This window comes from Canis lupus, unplaced genomic scaffold (assembly GCF_011100685.1).
Source record: "Canis lupus familiaris isolate Mischka breed German Shepherd unplaced genomic scaffold, alternate assembly UU_Cfam_GSD_1.0 chrUn_S1784H1981, whole genome shotgun sequence".
Lineage (NCBI taxonomy): Eukaryota > Metazoa > Chordata > Mammalia > Carnivora > Canidae > Canis > Canis lupus.
Window position 1 is genome coordinate 33,586 of NW_023330639.1, and position 20,427 is coordinate 54,012.

General features: G+C 43.3%; 2 long non-coding RNA genes across 6 annotated transcripts in view; one reads left to right on the top strand and one right to left on the bottom strand.

The window, feature by feature from the left end:
* Positions 1-20,427, top strand: part of LOC119864456 — a 42,442-nt gene that overhangs the window by 20,647 nt on the left and 1,368 nt on the right. For 3 of the 5 annotated variants that reach the window (XR_005387047.1, XR_005387051.1, XR_005387050.1), the window contains exons 3-5: positions 12,304-12,396; positions 16,851-16,999; positions 19,799-20,324. This is a non-coding gene — a long non-coding RNA (uncharacterized LOC119864456). Of the gene's footprint in view, positions 1-12,303; positions 12,397-16,850; positions 17,000-19,798; positions 20,325-20,427 lie in introns of those variants that run through there. The other 2 variants (XR_005387049.1, XR_005387048.1) reach the window with 1 other exon arrangement.
* On the bottom strand, positions 6-19,913 carry LOC119864458. The gene is made up of 3 exons (XR_005387052.1): positions 19,766-19,913; positions 2,877-2,953; positions 6-215 (listed from the first exon to the last, which is right to left on the bottom strand). It is a non-coding gene; the product is annotated as an uncharacterized LOC119864458 (long non-coding RNA).

Consider the following 20,427-nt stretch of genomic DNA (forward strand, 5'->3'; position numbering starts at 1 on the left):
CTTAACTCCAGAACCCAAGAACCCACCAAAAAGAAGAATCCTGGACCGATGTCCCTGATGAACGCAGATGCACACCTTCTCCACAAGATACGACCCAACAGGATGCAACGGGACATTATTAAGAAGTTACTCACCACGACCCAGTGGGGTTAATCGCCAGGGTGCAAGGCTGCTTCAGCACTCGGAGAACACTCGATGGGCTTCATTCATCAGATCTGCAAGAGAGAAAACAAGAACCAGATGATCCTCTCAAGAGACGCAGAGGAAGCATTTGACAAAATACGGAATCCATGCCCGATCCAAACGCATCAGAGTACAGGGATACAGGAAACGTCTCTCAGCATCTTCCAAGCCATCTCCGAAAAGCCCGTGGCAAATTATCATTCGCAATGGGGAAACACCGGGAGCCTTGCCCTGAAGAACAGGCACGAGACTGGGATGTCACTCTCACCACTGCTATTCTCAGCACAGTACGAGACGTCATGGCCTCAGCAGTCAGGCAACAAAACGAAACAAAAGGCATTCAAACTGGCAAAGAAGAAGTCAACAACTCCCTCTTCGCCGATGACATTATATTGTACCTAGAAAACCCAAAAGACTCCACCACATGATTGCTCAAACTCCCTACAGCAAGTTCGGCAGTGCGGCAGGATACAAACGTGGGGCCCAGAAACTAGTGGCCTTTCTACATGCGAACAAGGAGACGGAGGAAAGGGACATCGAGGAAAGGGTCAACCCCAATTATACAACTGCAGCACCCCCAAAAAAGCATGAGCTACCTAGGAAGAACCCTAATCAAAGGTGTAAAGGGTCTCTACCCGAAACACTGCAGAACAAGTCTGAAGGAAACTGAGGAAGAAACAAAGAGATGGAAAAGGTTCCATGATGCTGGATTGGAAGAATTAATATTCGGGAAAATGTCAATGTGACCCAGGGCAATTGACACAACTAATGCAATCCCTGTCAGAAATACCATGGACTCTCTTCAGAGAGCTGGAGCAAGTCATCTGAAGACTTGTGTGGAATCCGAAAAGACCCCGAACGGCCACAGGAAGAGTAGCCAAGAAAACCACTGCGGGGGCAGCACAATGCTGGATTTCACGTTGTGCCACGAAGCTGTGACTGGCAAGACAGTGTGATACTGGCACAAAGACAGGCACACTGATCAATGGAACAGAAGAGAGCATCCAGAGGTGGACCCTCAACTCTATGGGTAACTAATATTCGGCCAGGCAGCAAAGACCTTGCAGGGGGAACAAAAAAGACAGTCTCTTCAGTAAATGCTGCTGGGAACACTGGACAGCCACACGCAGAAGAATGAAACTGGACCATTCCTCTCACACCATACACAAGGATAAACTCAAAATGGATGAAGGATCTAAATGCAAGACAAGATTCCATCAAAATCCTAGGGGACAACACAGGCAACAACACCATTCTTGATCTGGTCCACAGCAACTTCGTGCAAATTACATCAGCCACAAAGGCCAGAGAAACAAGAGCAAAAATTGATCGCTGGGACTTCACCAAGATGAGCAGCTTCCGCACAGCAAAAGAAACACTCAAAAAACTTAAAGCCAACGCATAGAATGGGAGAAGATATGTGCAAATGACCCTGTCAGGTAAAGGGCCAGTATCCAAGATCTCTGAAGAACTTCTGCAACTCCACAGCAAAGAGACCAAGGATCCAATCTGGTAGACGGGCAAGAGACGTGAACGGAAATGTCACAGAGGAAGACGTAGGCGTGGCAGACAAGCACATGAGACAATGCACCGCATCACTGGCCGTCAGGGAAATACAGGTCATAAGCACAACGAGATCCCACCTGACACACCAGTGACCACGGTGAATGTTAACAAGACAGGAAGCAGCGAATGTCAGTGATGATGTGGCGAAAGGGGAACCCTCTTGCACTGCTGGTGGGAATGTGACCTGATGCAGCCACGCCTGGAAAACCGTGTGCAGGTGCCTCAGAGAGGTAACAACGGATCTGCACTGTGATACAGCATGGGGGGTGCACTGGTGGAGAGTACCCCAATGATACAGATGCAGGTAAATGCTGGGACACCTGCACCCCGAGGTTTCAAGCGGCAACATCCATGATAGTCACTCTGCGGAAGGAGCCTCGGTGTCCATCGAAAGATGAATGGATAAGGAGGGTGAGTGGTCTCTGCACACAATGGAAGATTACTCAGCCGTTAGAAACGACGAACACCTACCATTTGCTTTGACCTGGATGGAACCGGAGGGTATTAAGGCTGAGGGAAAGAAGACAATCGCGAAGGACAAACATCATATGGTCTCATTCTTCTGGGGAGGATGAAAAAAATAGTGAAAGGGGAGAGAGGGGAAAGGAGAAAAAAATGAGTGGCAGATAGCAGAAAGGTAGACCGAACAGGAGAGACTCCTAACCCTGGGAAACGAACAAGGGGTGGAAGAAAGGGAGGAGGGTGGGGGGTGCGGGTGACTGGGCGACGGGCACGGAGGGGGGCACTTGATGGGATGAGCCCTGGGGGATTATGCTCTATGTTGGCAAAATGAACCCCAATAGGAAATAAGAAACACACCTATAAAGAAACACACAAACCTCCCGAGACACAAAAGTCCGGGGCCAGATGCCTTCCTAGGGGAATTCTATCAAACGCTTCAAGAAGAAATCATACCTGTGCTACCAAAGCTGCTCCGAAAGATAGAAAGAAATGGAATACTTCCAAACTCGTTCTTGGAGGCCAGCGTCACCTTAACTCCAAAACCCAAGACCCCCCCCCACCCAAAGGGAGAATTCTGGACCGATGTCCCTGATGAACACGGATGCACACCTCCACAAGCTATGAGCCAACGGGATCCAACAGGACATTATTAACAAGTTACTCACGATGACCCGGTGGGCTTTATCCCCGGGGTGCAAGGCTGCTTCAGCACTCAGAAAGCACTCAAGGTGCTTCTTCAGATCTGCAAGAGAGAAAACAAGAACCAGATGATCCTCTCAAGAGACGCAGAGGAAGAAGCATTTGACAAAACACAGCATCCATTCCTGATCCAAACGCTTCAGAGTACCGGGATAGAGGGAACGTCCCTCAGCATCTTCAAAGCCATCTACGAAAAGCCCGTGGCAAATTCTCATTCCCAATGGGGAAACACTGGGAGCCTTTCCCCGATGACCAGGCACGAGGCGGGGATGTCCACTCTCACTGCTGCTATTCTCAACATAGTACGAGACGTCATGGCCTCAGCAATCAGGCAATGAAAAGAAATAAAAGGCATTCAAATTGGCAAAGAAGAAGTCAAACTCTCCCTCTTCACCGATGACATGATACCGTACCTAGAAAACCCAAGACGGCTGGAACTCCTACAGCAAGTTCGGCAGTGTGGCGGGATACAAACTCGGGACCCAGAAACCAGTGGCCTTTCTGTAAGCGAGGATGAGACCGAGGAAAGGGACATCGAGGAAGGGGTCAACCCCATTTATACAACCGCAGCACCCAAAAAAACCATGAGCTACCTAGGAATAAACCTAACCAAAGGGGTAAAGGATTGCTACCCAAAACACTGCAGAACATGTCTGAAAGAAACTGAGGAAGACACAAAGCGATGGAAAAAGGTTCCATGCTCCTGGTTTGGAAGAATTAATATTGGGGAAAATGTCAACGTGACTCAGGGCAATTTACAGAAATAGTGTAATCCCTCTCAGAAATACCATGGACTATCTTCAGAGAGCTGGAAAAAATCATCTGAAGACTTGTGTGGAATCAGAAAAGACCCCGAACGGCCACAGGAATAGTAGCCAAGAAATCCAATGCAGGGGGTGGGGGTGGGGCAGCACAATGCCAGATTTCAGGGCGCGCCTCAAAGCTGTGAGCATCAGGACAGTGTGGTACTGTCACAGAAACGGACACATGGATCAATGGAACAGAGGAGAGCATCCAGATGTGGACCCTCAACTCTACGGGCAACTAATATTTGGCCAGGCAGGAAAGATGGGAAAAAAAAGACAGTCTCTTCGATCAAGGCTGCTGGGAACACTGGACAGCCACATGCAGAGGAATGAGCCTGGACCATTCCTCTCACACCAAACACAAGGATAAACTCAAAATGGATGAAGCATCTAAATGTGAGACAAGATTCCATCAAAACCCCCCGGGAGAACACGGGAAACAACACCCTTCTTGAACTGGGCCACAGCAACTTCTTGCAAATTACATCAGCCACGAAGTCCAGAGAAACAAGAGCGAAAATGGATCGCTGGTACTTCATCAAGATGAGCACTTTCCGCACAGCAAAAGAAACACTCAACAGAACTCAAAGGCGGCCCACAGAATGGGAGAAGAAGGTATGTGCAAATGACCCCGTCAGATAAAGGGCCAGCATCCAAGATCTCTGAAGAACCTCTGCAACTCCACAGCAAAGAGACCAACCATCCCATCCAGAAAACGGGAAAAGTCACGAACAGAAAAGTCACAGAAGAAGACCTATATGTACATGGCCAACAAGCAGGCAAGACAATGCTCTGGGTCACTGGCCATCAGAGTAATAAAGGTCAAAACCACAATGAGATGCCACCTCACACCGGTGAGAACATTAAAAAGACAGGAAACACCAAATTTTGGGGAGGCTGTGGAGAAAGGAGAACGTTTTCAAAATGCAAAAATTTCAGAGGTAGCCATACTCACCTGACAGGGACCAAGCGGGAGGGGCGGGCTCCTGGCCAGGCTGGGGTGCTTGGGGAGGGACCTGAGAGCTGGGAGGGGGAGGCAGGCGGAGTAAGAGCCAAGGGCTTGGGGAGGCTCCTGGGGCCCAGCAGCCCAGGCCCTCAAGCCACCGTCCCAAGGCCGTGCCCTGACATTGCAAAGTGCCTGCACCCTAACCCCTCTGAGCGCACGCACATGGGTTCCGCGGTACCTCCCTGAGCCCGGGGGAGGGGCCCCGCACCCTCCCTGAGCCGCCCAAAGGAGACCTGGCCTGACCTGTAGGAGGCCCCACCGCCGACCCCTCCGCCAACAGGTCCCACCACTCCTCCCCCGCAGCCCTCTGCCCGGCACCCTGGCGGCCCAAAGGGTGTGGGTCCGGCTCGCCACGGGGCCACCTCCATGCAGCCCCAAGGCCCGCTGTCCCCCTCCCGGTCCCTGCCAGGCACCTGCTGCGCCACACGCGAGGGTCAGATGCCCCTCGCACAGCCACCCCGGGGCCCGTCACGCCTCCCGGGGCCCACGCTGACCTGCGCGCAGGGGGCCGAGGCCTGCAGAGCCGCTGCCGGGAGCCCGGAGCGCCAGGAACCGCGGGCCTGGAGGGGCGGCGCGGCCGAGCTACCTCCTGCCACCGCCGGGTCGCATCTGCGCACAGCTCCTCCTGCGGCCAGCCGCGGCCCCCTTCAGGTCACGCTCGGGGTCAGGCGCAGGGGCAAGTTCCTGGAACCCTGTGGCCTCACCCCCGCTCCCGCCCCTGGGCCCGCCCCCCGCACAGAGGCCCGCCCTTCGCGGAGTTCAGAGCGGAGTGGAGAATGCCTATGCCTCTGCCGGGTAGTCTGGTCAGGCGCTGGGTTTGAGGCCTTGAGCCCCCCGCTCAGTCCCAAGGGACTCCTGCTCATGGAGGCACGAAGCCTCTCTCTGGCTCTGTGTCTCCCTCCCTGTCCTTCCGTCCGGGTCTCTGTCTCTCCCTCCTGGTCTCACTCTCTGTCCCTCCTGGTCTGGCCCTGTCTCCCTCCCTATCTCTCAATCTTAGCCACAGCAATCAGACATCAAAGAGAAATAAAGTGCATCCGGAATTGCAAGGATGAAGTAAAACTTTCACTATTTGCAGTTGACATAATAGTACACACAGAAAACCTTAAACACTCCTTCAAAAACATTCTATAGCTGAGAAATAAATTTGTAAAGTCACAGGATACAAAAACAACACACAGAAATCTGTATCATTTCTATACACTAATAATGAAACAGCAGAAGGACAAATTAATAAAATAATCCCATTTACAATTGAACCAGAAATATTAAAATACCTAGGAATAAGCTTAACCAAAGAGGTAAAAGACCTATACTCTGAAAACTATAAAACAATGATTAAAGAGTTGAAGATGACACAATTGGAAAGACATTCCATGCTTATGGATTAGAAGGCCAAATACTGGGATCCCTGGGTGGTGCAGCGGTTTGGCGCCTGCCTTTGGCTCAGGGCGCAATCCTGGAGACCTGGATCGAATCCCACATCGGGCTCCCGGTGCATGGAGCCTGCTTCTCCCTCTGCCTGTGTCTCTGCCTCATTCTCTCTCTCTCTCTGTGACTATCACAAATAAATAAAAATTAAAAAAAAATTAAAAAAAAAAGGCCAGATACTGTTAAAAGGTCTATGCCAACCAAAGAAATCTACACTTTGGATGCAATTCCTATCAAAATATCACCGGCATTCTTCACAGAGCTAAAACAATCCTAAAATTTATATGGAACCACAGAATACCCCAAGCAGCCGAAGCAATCTTGGAAAAACAAAACAGGAGGTAACACATTCCAGACTTCCAGTTCTATTACAAAGCTGTAGTAATTCAGAAAGTATACTGTTAGTACAAAATGGACACACAGATTAATAAAACAACACTAAAAAATCTATAATTATATGATCATTTACTCTCTGACAAAGCAGGAAAAAATAATGGGAAAAAGTCTCTTCAACAAGTGCTGTTGGGAAACTGGATAGCTACTTGCAAAAACAATGAAAGTAGGCCATTTTCTTACACCATACACAAAATATACTCAAAATGTATCAAAGACCTAATTGTGAGATCTGAAAGTATAAAAATTCTAGAAGAGAGCAATTTCTCTGGTATTCCTGTAGCGACATTTTTCTAGACATGTCCCCTAAACTATGAGGATGCAGCAAAGGTGGTCCTAAGAGGAAAGTATATAGCAACACAGGCCTTTCTCAAGAAACAAGTTGCAAAGACACAACATAACCTGAAATCTAAAGGAGCTGATAAAAGAACAACAGATAAAGCCTAAATCTAGCAGGAGAAGAAAAATAATAGAGTGGACCATAAAGCAATGATATGGGGGAAAAAAACAGAAAAGATCAATGAAATTAATAGCTGATTCTTCGAAAGAATTAATAAAATCGATAAATACCTAGCCAGACTTATCAAAAAGAGAAAAGAGAAAGGACTCAAAGAAATAAAATCATGAATGAAAAAGAGATCACAAGCAACACTGAAGACATACAATTATAAGAGAATATTGTGAGCAATTATATCCCAACAAATTAGGCAATTTGGATGCATTCCTAGAAATATATAAACTACTAAAACGGAAACAGGAAGAAACAGAAAATCTGAACAGAGCCATAACCAGCAAAGAAATTGAATCAGATCTCAAAGATCTCCTAACAAACAAGAGTCCAGGGCCAGACGGCTTCCCAGGGGAATTCCACCAAACATTTAAATAATTAGTACCTATTCTGAAACTGTTCCAAAAACTAGAAATGGAAGAATAACTTCCAAACTCATTCTATGAGGCCAGCATCAATCCCAACACCAAATAAAGACCCCACCCAAAAGAAGTACAGATCAAAGATCCCTGATGAATATGGATGCAAAAATTGTCACCAAGATAGTAGCAAATTGGATCCAAAAGTTCATTAAAAGGATTATTTACCATGACCAAAAGGAATTTATTCCTGAGATGCAAGGGTGGTTCAACAGTTGCAAATCAACGTGATACACAACATTAATAAAAGACAAAATACAGCATTCTTTCTTGATTGAAACTCACTGCAGTATAAAGACAGAAGGAACTTACCTCAGTATCCTAAAAGCCATACAAAAAATCCACAGTGAATATCATCCTTAACAGGGAAAAACAGAGATTTTCTTCCAGGGTCAGGAATAAGACAGGGATGTCCACTCTCACTGCTGTTCAACATAGTGCTAGAAGTCCTAGCCTCAGAAATCAGACAAATAAAAAGCATCCAAATTGGCAAAGAAGTCAAACTTTCACTATTTGTAGACAACATGATACTTTATATAGAAAACCCAAAAGATTCCATCCCAAAATTGCTTGAACTGATGTAGGAATTCAGCAAAATCGCAGAATATAAAATCAATGCACAGAAGTCAGTTGCATTTCTATACACTAAACATGAACGGATGAAAGAAATGAAGGAATGGATCCCACTTACAATTGTCCCCCAAACCATGAGACACCTTGGAATAAACCAAAGAGGTAAAGGATCTGTACTCTGGATACTATGGAATGCTTATGAAAGAAATTGAGGAAGACATAAAGAAAAGGAAAAACATTCCATTCTCATGCATTGGAAGAACAAATATTGTTAATGCTACCCCAAAAGTCGTCTATTGCTACCCAGAGCAACCTACACATTCAGTGCAATCTCTATCAAAATACCAATTTTTAAAAGGTTTTAAAGGTTTTATTTATTTATTCATGACAGATACACAGAGAGGGAGAGAGAGAGGCAGAGACACAGGCTGAGGGAGAAGCAGGCTCCATGCAGGGAGCCCAACGTGGGACTGGATCGCGAATCTCCAGGATCCGGCCCTGGGCTGAAGGTGGCGCTAAACCGCTGAGCCACCTGGGCTGCCCGCATTAGCATTTTTTACAGAGCTGGAACCAACAACTCTAAAATTTTTTAAAATAAATTTATCTTTTATTGGTGTTCAATTTGCCAACATATAGAATAACACCCGGTGCTCATCCCGTCAAGTGCCCACCTCAGTGCCCATCACCCCCACCCCCCACCCTCCTCTGCTTCCACCACCCCTAGTTCATTTCCCAGAGTTAGGAGTCTTTCATGTTCTGTCTCCCTTTCTGATATTTCCCACTCATTTTTTCTCCTTTCTCCTTTATTCCCTTTCACTATTTTTTATCGTCCCCAAATGAATGAGATCATATAATGTTTGTCCTTCTCCAATTGACTTATTTCACTCAGCCATAATACTCTCCAGTTCCATCCACGTCGAAGCCAATGGTGGGTATTTGTCATTTCTAATGGCTGAGTAATATTCCATTGTGTACATAAACCACATCTTCTTTATCCATTCATCTTTCTATGGACACCGAGGCTCCTTCCACAGTGCGGGTATTGTGGACATTGCTGCTACAAACATCGGGGTGCAGGTGTCCCGGCATTTCATTGCATCTGTATCTTTGGGGTAAATCCCCAACAGTGCAATTGCTGGGTCCATAGGGCAGATCTATTTTTAACTCTTTGAGGAACCTCCACACAGTTTTCCAGAGTTGCTGCACCAGTTCACATTCCCACCAACAGTGCAGGAGGGTCCCCCTTTCTCCACATCCTCTCCAACATTTGTGGTTTCCTGCTTTGTTAATTTTCCCCATTCTCACTGGTGTGAGGTGGGATCTCATGGTGGTTTTGATTTGTAGTTCCCTGATGGCAAGTGAGCGGAGCATTTTCTCATGTGCTTGTTGGCCATGTCTATGTCTTCCTCTGTGAGATTTCTCTTCATGTCTTTTGCCCATTTCATGATTGGATTGTTTCTTTGCTGTTGAGTTTAAGAAGTTCTTTATAGATCTTGGAAACTAGCCCTTTATCTGATATGTCATTTGCAAATATCCTCTCCCATTCTGTAGGTTGTCTTTGAGTTTTGTTGATGGTATCTTTTGCTGTGCAAAAGCTTCTTATCTTGATGAAGTCCCAATAATTCATTTTTGCTTTTGTTTCTCTTGCCTTCATGGATTAATCTTGCAAGAAGTTACTGTGGCCAAGTTCAGAAAGGGTGTTGCCTGTGTTCTCCTCTAGGATTTTGATGGAATCTTGTCTTACATTAAGATCTTTCATCCATTTTGAGTTTATCTTTGTGGATGGTGCAAGAGAGTGGTCTAGTTTCATTCTTCTGCACGTGGATGTCCAATTTTCCCAGCACCATTTATTGAAGAGACTGTCTTTTTTTCCAGTGGATAGATAGTCTTTCCTCCTTTGTCGAATACTATTTGGCTATAAAGTTGAGGTTCCACTTCTGGATTCTCTATTCTGTTCCATTGATCTATGAAACAACCCTAAAATTTGTATGAAACCAGAAAAGACCTCAAATCACCAAAGTAATGTTGAAAAAGAAAACCAAAGCTGGAGGCAGCAAAATTCTGGACTTCAAGCTGTATTACAAAGCTCTGATCATCAAGACAGTATGGTTCTGATACAAAACAGACACATATATCGATGAGACAGAATAGAGAACCCAGAAATGGACCCTCAACTCTACGGTCAACTAATCTTTGACAAAGCAGGAAAGAACATCCAGTGGAAAAAGACATTTTTTCAACAAATGGTGTTAGGAAAATTATACAGCCACACGCAGAAGAATGAAACTGGACCACTTTCTTACACCATACACAAAGATAAGCTCAAAATGGGCGAAACACCTAAATGTGAGACAGGAATCCATCAAAATCCTAGTGGAGAATACAGGCAGCAATCTGTTGAACTCAGCCGCAGCAACTTCTTTCTAGACATGTCTCTGGAGACAAGGGAAACAAAAGCAAAAGTGAACTATTGAAACCTCATCAGGATAAAAATTTTTGCACAGTAAAGGAAAAAACCAACAAAACTAAAAGGCAACTATGGAATGGGAGAAGATATTTGCAATGATCTTATCAGGTCAAGGGCTAGTATCCAAAATCGATAAAGAACTTATCAAACTCAAGCAAAAAATTCAGTTGAGAAATGGACAGAAGACATGAACAGACGTTTGTCCAAATAAGACATACACATGGCCAACAGACACATGAGAAAATGTTCCACGTGACTTGTCATCAGGGAAATACAGATCAAAGCCAAAATGAGATGCCACCTCACACCAGTCAGAATGGCTAAAATTAACAAGACAGGAAACAACTGATGTTAGCAAGGATGTGGAGAAAGGGAACCCTTTTACACTGTTGGTGAGAATGCAGACTTTTGCAGCCTCTGTGGAAAACAGAATGGAAGTTCCTCAAAAACTGAAAAATAAAACCATCCTACCACGCAGTAATTGTACTATTAGGTATTTATTAAAGGATACAAATATAGTTATTCAAAGTAGCTCAAGCAGTCCAATGTTTATAGCAGCAGTGCGTACAACAGCCAAAATATGGAAAGAGCCAAGATGCCCATTGAGAGATGAATGGAGAAGCAATATATATGGATATAATATGGAATATTACCCAACCATCAAAAAGAATGAAATCTTGCCATTTGCAGTGATGTGACTAGAACTAGAGGGTATGATGCTAAGTGAAGTAAGTCAGTCAGAGAAAGACAGATACCATAATATTTCACACATACGTAAAATTTAAGAAATAAGACAGATGAACATAGGGGAAAGGAAGGAAAAATAAGATGAAAATTGAGAGGGAGGCAAACCATGGGAGACTCTTAACACTAGGAAACAAACAGGGTTGCTGGAGGGGAGGGGAGTGAGGGGATGAGGTAAATGGGTGATGGACATTAAGGCAGGCACATGATGTAATGAGCACTGGATGTTATATGCAACTGATGAATCACTAAGCTCTGCCTCTGAAACTAGTAAAACTATTCGGACTGTATCAAAACAAAATGCTTCTGCACAGTGTAGGAATCATCAACAAAACTAAAAGGCAACCTATGAAATGGTCTGGGGATATAGTGCACAGCACGGTGACTATAGTTAACAATATTATATATTTGAAAGTTGATAAGAATGTAAATCTTAAAAGTTCACATCACAAGAAAAAGAATTTGTAACCATGTGAGGTGTGGATGTTAATTAAATTTATTGTAGTAATTTCACAGTATATATATATATATTTCAAATTAATATGCAGTACACTGTTTACTGGAATTTAAATAAAAATATTTTTAAACTGTTATATTCTTTACATTTATGCAATATTACATGTCATTTATATGTCAATAAAGCTGGAAAAATTAATTTTTAAAATTGTTTTTACGTTTTCCATCCACACCTCAGAGACAGTGCTATTATCCTTATTGGGCTTTTTGTTGGTTAATTTACATTCTTGAACTTGTACCATCTCATTATTCCTTGGCTCAAAGACCTCCAGTAGGCAGGAAGATACAAAACAATAATAAAAGTAGCCAAGAATTACCATGTTTGTGAAATCACTTAATTCTCACAGCAACTCCATGATATAGGGACTACTACCATGATCATCTTGTAGCTTAAAGATAAAGAGGGGCATGGAAAGCTGAAATAACATCCACTTTGGAAGAGCTAGTAACAGAAGGGGTAGGAATTTGAACCCAGTTAGGGATGAATCTTATGTTCATCCATAAACCCACTTCCTTAAACTACCTCTCTACAGTTTACAGGAACAGTTGTTGCCTCAGGAAGACTACACCCTGGAACATCCTCACTCAGAAAACAATCACAGGATGTAGAAGCCACCAGAAGGCAGGTAACTTCCACTTTTTATTCTATACTTCTACATTCTGAGGGTTTTTTTGCAACAAACATGTATTCTTTGTAATGACCATTATCCATAAAGATGGTACTTAAAATGGAAGACAGGGCATGACAAATTTTTCAAAGAAAAAGATAAATTTAGCCCCAAGATCACAAAACTAAGGGGTATGCCCCCACACTCTCCCTCTATCTCTGGTAAGCACCAATCTATTCCGTTTCTATCAATTATTATGTAAGTGAGATTATAAGTGTTCGTCATTCTCTGACTTATTTCACCTAGCATAATTCCTCCAATGTCTATCCATGTTGTCATAAATGGCAAGATTTTCTTTATGGCCAAATAGTATTCCTTCATCCATTCATTTGTTGATAGATACTTAGGTTGTTACCATTGGTTAGCTATGGTGAATAATGCTGTGATGAATATGGGGTGTAGACATATTCAGGGTGGTGATTTTGTTTCATTAAGTTATATATCCAGAAGTGCATCTATTTATAGTTTCTTGAGGACCCTTCCTACTGTTTTCCATAGTGGCTGTCCCAATTTCCACTCTCAGATGGACCGCTTTCAGACAGTAAAGAGTGTCCCTGAGGAGAGCAGTGCTAGCCACTTGGATGGACACATGAAAGGACAAAGTTAGAGGGACCCAGGTAGAAGGAATGGGGCATTGAGAGGGGGGAATCCAAGGGCTTCTGTTCCTGTTATGACTTTGATTGCACCTCCAAAAGAGATATATTGAAGTCCTAAGCCCTGGATACCTGAGAATATGATCTTATTTGGAAATAGGGTCATTGCTGATGTTATCAGTTAAATGAGGTCATACTGAAATAATGTGGGCCCCAACCTAATACGGCTAGTGTCCCTATCCCTATAAAAAGAGGAGGGAGACACACAAGGGAACTCCATGTGAAGATGGAGGCAGAGATCAGAGTGATGTGTCTATAAGCCAAGGGGTGACAAAGATTGTTGCAGCCACCAGAAGCCAGGACAAAGGCATGGGACAGTATCTTCTCCACAGCCTCCTGAAGGAGCCAACCCTGCTGGCTCCATGTTCAGACTTTTAGATGCCACAACTGTGAGAGTACACATTTTTGTTGTTTAAGCTACCTGGTTGGTGGCACTCTGTTATGGTAGTCCTAAGAAACCAAGACAGTTACCTTCATAATTTGAACCCAAGATGCCTCCCTGCTGCACACCTTCACACACACACCACCCTGTCCAAACTTTCATTCATAGCCCTCACATGAAACTTTCTAGTTTTTGACTTCTAGGCTTATTTTGTTAACTGGAAAACTTCCATATCTTCATCCTAACTCTTTTTCATTCACCCTTATATGTTCTGCCCATTACATGTTCGTATGGGGTTAGAAAATACCTTCTGGTCCTGTGAATTAGTGAGTGGGGAAGAGTGCTTTAAGCTGGTAGTAAGAAGTAGTTAGGGTGACATTTTCTCTCTTATAGTCATTTCCTTTCATGATCCCATGGCAGCTGGATGTAGAGTCTTGATTCTCACTGAGCAGTGGTCTCAGGGAAGCATCCCTATGCTGGGCCAAGAATCCCACCCAGACCTGCACATAACCTTTACCTCCCCTGGTTTACTGGCAAGATTGTCTGAGCATCACAATGTTGTGCACAATGCCCTGCACATCAGGACCTGCAGCCCTACTTCTTGTTATCAGGCCACCTGCCGGTACATCCTTACTCTGACTTGCCCACGTCTCAGATGAACAGTGGTGGGCCTCAGGATGACACCTTACTCTTAGCTCTCCAGACTGGCTTTTGAGGAGTTCCATCCCCACCTCTTGAAATAACCAAAAATCTGGGATTCAGGGTTGGGACCCTCATTCTTGGTATTGGTGGTTTCTCCACATGACAACTGCCTCTTCATTTTCCCTCTAGGCCTCAGGGAGTGGGATTTTCACAGGCTTACGTGAATCTTACCTGAATCCCATTTATCTTCCAAGCCTCAGGTTCAGAAAAATGCTGCCTATCTGTGCTCTTGAATTACAAGCTCTATGAAAAGTGACGAGTGAGAGCATTATAGCAGCAGCTATAGCTAAACTTTATTCAAATCTAGTCATGCTAGCATTGTTCTAGGTGCTTTGAGCCTAGGCACTCTGGCTCCAGAATCCAGGTAAAAAAAAAAAAAAACTGTAAGCTTTTATACTTCCCTTAGGCCCAGGTTCTTAGAAGGGATATGATAGATATTGGTGAGTACATCAAGGGCCAGAAATTGAGGGGGAAATGAGTAACTGGTTGTCTTTCTCCAGGGTGGGTTCCACCATGAACACTGCCTGTGCTCAACCCAATTCTATCACTTCCAGACCCTTCTCTGCCTTCTCAAACTTCGACCTAACTTTGGCCATTTGACATGTTCAGAAAAGGGTGGAATTTTGATGAGTTGGACATCTGCCAGGTATATAAGTGAATACCATAAAGAGGGCTTGAGTGTGTTTATGAAGCTTTTATTTCCTCCTCCGCCTAAGCATGACATAGTCTATCCTTGGAAGAAGTACAAACACCATCTGTCCCTTGTCAGGCCCAGTGACCAGAGGGCTTGGTCACTCAAAGAACCTGTACTCTTGGGTGGCAGGCTACCAGGGATTGTGCAAGCATTGGGTGGCCCCAGGCTGGGGGTGGACAACTTGACACCATCACATCTCTTTGGTCTGTGTCTTCCTACGTGTTTTTAGGGGTAGACAGTAATAAAAATTCCCTGCCTGAAATGATAGTCAGTGACTGAAGAACTAATGTTTCCCTCTGCCCTGGCTTCTCTTCATTTCTATCTTTCTCTTTAGAATGAGAAAGTTGGCTGTGACACCCTGTTTCAAAGACTCACATCCGAGGAAAATCCATTCTCAACAAGGCAGAAGATCAGGCCATTTGAGCATGCCCTGTGCCAATGAAAGCACATGTTCAGTTGTATACATTTGCCCTTGCTTTCAGATGTTTTTATTCTCGGTCTGCATCCTTCACCTTGAGATTTTAGAAGCTAGAAACACTTTCTTCTACTTAGTTGTAAGTCAGATGCTATTGCATGGAAACTTCATGGTCTTTAGCCAGCAGGGTGGACAGCAAGTTAGAGATGACAGCCATGTGTTATCCTGGTATCAGCCAGGCTAAGTACTGCTAAGTACTAAGAGGCTAAGTACCGCTGCTATACCAAGTGACTCCAAGGTGTCAGAAGCTACAAAATTAAAGATTTATTTCTTGCTCACACCATCTGGGTCAGCCGCATGTCTACTCTAAATCATATTAACCTGGGACTCAAGTTGATGGAGAAGATGCTTTCTAAAGAATTGCTGGGTGTCATGGTGGAGGGAAGAAAGAGCATGGAGATTAACACCACTGAACTGTGCAATTAAAAATGTTTAATATAGGGACGCCTGGGTGGCTCAGCTGTTGAGCATCTGCCTTTGGCTCAGGGCATAATCCTGAAGTCCCAGTATCAAGCCCCACATTGGACTCCCTGCATGGAGCCTGCTTCTCCCTCTGCCTGTATCTCTGCCTGTCTCTGTGTGTGTGTGTGTGTGTGTGTGTGTGTGTCTCATGAATAAATAAGTAAAATCTTTAAAAATTTTTAAGATAGTATTTTTTTACCTTATATGCATTGTACCACAATAAAAAAATGAAGAGAGATAGAGAGAACCATACTCCAAGTATACCCTAGCTTCTGCTGGAACATAGAATACACATTTCTGCTCACATTTTAGTATTCAGAGCAAATCATATGACCATGTCTATTGTCAGTGAGACAAGGAAGTATACTCTACCCTAACAGAGTGTCAGTGAATCTCTGAAGATACTAATACATTCTCTCAGACCCTGTTTCTTTTCACGAGCAAGCCCTTGGCTATTCCTCTAAGAACTGGGGAGGTAGGGCAGCAACAGATAGAGCTAGCTTTCTGTGGTTCTCCTGATGTTGAGAGCAGTTGGTGGTGGAGGCAACAGGCACGAGACAAAATTAGGAGACCCACATCACCTCTCAGTCAACTTTAGCCAAGTTTTGCATTTCTCTGAGCCTCAGATTCTTCATCTGAGGAATCAGAGATTAGATCAGACAAGTGCTGATGTTGGTGCCAGCTGGAGCTTTCCTGTGCATCTTCTATTTTACCCTACTTTCTTATGTTGAATTCTACCCAGATAGGACTGGGGGTGTGGGGTGGTGGGAGGAGGCAGGGTGGGAGACACTGGTAAAAAGACTGGACAATCCTTGTTCTGCATCACCTCATTGAAGTATGACACTCCCATTCTAACAAGTGCTAACAAACCATCCCTCCACTGGTTTATTCCATGGACCAATGCAGAAGGGCTCCTTGAGAAGTGGAAAGACTAAAGACAAAAGGATTTGAAGCACAGAATCCTTTAATAATGGTAGCCCATTTGGGCATCGCTCTCTCTATGGTTCAAAGGGGAAATTCCTTCTGGGGTTTGCTTCTGTACAGGGAAGCTCTTACAATATGTTGAGGAGAAGGTTGTTCTTCAAGCAAGTGTGTCCCAAGGACCTTCTCAGCAACACTAGGAGATAATAAAACATTCAGGTAAAACTACCAGTGCTGCCAAGATGAGCTCTATAACCAAGGGGACTTCCAAGGTGAGTGCCAACACATCTCTGCTCTCCCTCCCTTCCCATCCTTTATCCCAATCCATTGTCTTATGTCTGTCTTTTTTTAAAATTTTTTTAAATTTATTTATTTATGATAGTCATACAGAGAGAGAGAGAGAGAGAGAGAGAGAGAGAGGCAGAGGCTCAGGCAGAGGGAGAAGCAGGCTCCATGCACCGGGAGCCCGACGTGGAACTCGATCCCAGGTCTCCAGGATTGCGCCCTGGGCCAAAGGCAGGCGCCAAACCGCTGCGCCACCCAGGGATCCCTTATGTCTGTCTTCTAAGTACCTTCCTACGACCTGTCTCTCTGCTTCTGAGCTGCCTATTGATTTTCCTCACTGACTGTCTTTCCTTCCTGTGAAGGGATAGGCACAAGCCCTTCTTTTAAGGAAGACTGAATGGCAGCTGGGCGGCTGGGATGGGTCCTCAGGATTTACACTAAGTATGAGTTTGTAGGTTTAAGTTGTTTGCTTTTCCATTCCAGTTGAAAAGTGTTTGTCCTTGCCTATTTATTTCTTAACTCTCTCAACAGTATTTTTTTATTGAAGTATAATTAACATACAGTATTATATTAGTTTCAGGTGTACAATACAGCGATTCAACAATTCTATATATTGCTCGGGGCTCATCAAGATAAATGTACTCTTAATCTCTTTCACCTATATAATCCATCTTCCACCCACCTACCTGCTAGCAACCATCAGTTTATGCTATTTAAGAGTGGTTTTTGTTTGCCTTTTTAAAAACCTTTGTTTGCTAATTTGTTTCATTTTTAAAATTCTATATATGAGTGAAATCACATGATAGATATTTATTTTTCCTTGACTGCCTTATTTCACTTAGCATTTATGCTCTAAATCCATCCATGTTATTTGAAATGGAAAGATCTCATCCGTTTTTATGGTTGTGTAATATCCTCTTGTATAGACACGCCTGGGTGGCTCAGTGCTTAAGCATCTGATTTTGGCTCAGGTTGTGATCCTGGGGTCCCAGGATTGAGTCCCATACTGGGCTCCCTGAAGGGAGCCTGCTTCTCCCTCTGCCTATATCTCTGCCTCTCTTTCTCTGTGTCTCTAATGAATAAATAAATTTATTTATTCATACACACACACATACATATCACGTGTTCTTTATCCATTCTTCAGTCCATGGACACCCGGGTTGTTTTTTCATCTATCAGCTATTGCAAATAATTCTACAATAAACATAGGGGTGCATATATCTTTTCAAATTAGTGTTTTTCATTTTCTTTGGGTAAATACCCCAGTAATGAAATTATGGGATCATATGGAATTTCCATTTTTATTTTTTTGAGGAACCTCCATACTGTTTTCCACAGTGGCTATCCCCAATTTGCATTCCTACCAACAGCACACAAAGATTCCATTTTCTCTGCACCCTCACAAATAATTGTTATTTCCTATGTTTTTTATTTTAGCCATTCTGACAGGCATAAAGTGATATCTCATTATAGTCTGAACTTGCATTTTCCTGATGATTAGTGATGTTGAGCATCTTTTTTTATGTGTCCGTTGGCCATCTATATATCTTTCTTGGAAAAATGTCTATTCAGGTCCCATGCCCATTTTTTAATTGGATTATTCGTGGGGCTTTTTTGGTATTGAGTTGTATAAGCTCTTTATATATTTAGAATATTATTTATATATAATTTTTATTATTGTTTATATTATTTATATATTTTATTTTTTATAAGTTATATATTATTTATATATTTAATTATATATTTAAAAGATATATATAATTTGCAAATATCTTTCTTCATTCAGTAGGTTGCCTTTTTATTTTCTTGGTGATTTTCTTTGCTATGCAAAAGCTTTTTATTTTGGTGTAGTCTCAGTAGTTTATTTTTGTTTTATTTCCTTTGCTAAAGGAGATATATAAAGAAAAATGTGTCTACAGATGATGTGAAATTACTTCCAATGTTTGGTTATGGACTGGAAGAACGAGTATTGTTAAAATGTCCATACTACCCAAGCAATCTACAGATATGCAATTCCTATCAAAATACAACAGTATTTTTTACAGAACTAGAGAAAATAAAAGTAAAATTTGTACCACAAAAGACTGAGTAGCCAAAGCAATCCTGAGGGAATAAAGCTCAAAGTATCACAATCCCAGATTTCAAGATACACTATAGAGCTGTAGTGATCAAAACAGTATGGTACTGGCACAAAAACAGACACATAGATCAATGGAACAGAAGAGAGAATGCAGAAATAAACCCATGCTTGTATGGTCAATTTATCTATGGCAAAGGAGAGAAGAATATACATGGGGGAAAAGGCAGTCTCTCCCAAAAATGTGCTGGGAAAACTGGGCAGCTACATGTATACAAAAGCATGAAACCAGACCACTTTTTTATGCCATTCACAGAAATAAGCTAAAAATGTATTAAAGACTTAGATGTGAAACTTGAAATGATAAAATTTCTTACCAGTATTTTTTAAGACCACAAGTTACCTTCTGGCATCTAAGCATTTTTCTCCAGCCAGGGCAAAGGATCAATTCATGAAAGAAGCAAATAAACCAAATTCCTATAAGATCCTCTATCTTTCCACTTAATACCTACTCCCCTCCACACACACACACACACACACACACACACACACACACACACACACCCTCCATGCCATCCTAGTTTTAAATAATTTTGATTTTGGGTGGAGGAATCATGGAATAAGCATGATCTTGGTTGGGGGATAATAAATTCTCTGAGCTCCTTTTATGGCTTACTCTTTGAGATGAAAATTTTCTTTCTTCATTCAGTGCCTCAGGAATCCTCAGTACCCAATGGCATTAAGTGTCCTGCCTGCTACAACGTGTATGATGTTTCCTGCGACCCAGTTCTTCTTGCCTGCACTGGTACAGAGACAAAGCGTGTGGAAGTTATTGGCATAGGTACAACTATTTCCACAGGATTCTTGGTGTTCATTTTCTCAAAGGATATATCTGTGCTAGTTATCTTTGCTGTGTAATCATTACTCCAAAACTTGGCAGTTTAAAACAATGAGCATTTATTATTTCATGGCATCTGAGGGTCAGGAGTTTGGAAGTGGCCTAGCTAAGTGCTTCTGGCTGAGTTTCTCATGAAGTTGTAATCTAGCTGTCAGCAGGGCCTGTCACCAGGAAGACCTGCTTCCAAGATCACCCATGTAGTTGTCAGGCTTGGTTCTTCTCTACATGGGTCTCTGTGTGGGCTGCCTGGATGTCCTTATAATGTATTCCCCCACAGCAAGTGATGAGAGAGAGAGAGAGAGAGATAGAGAGAAGAGAAGAGAAGAGAGATAAGAGAGATGGAGGGAGGGAGGATGAGCACTAACTGGCATTTCTCAGGGCAAATGATGACAGAGGGAGAAGAGGAGGAGAAGAGGGAGGGAGGAAGGAGATACTACAGT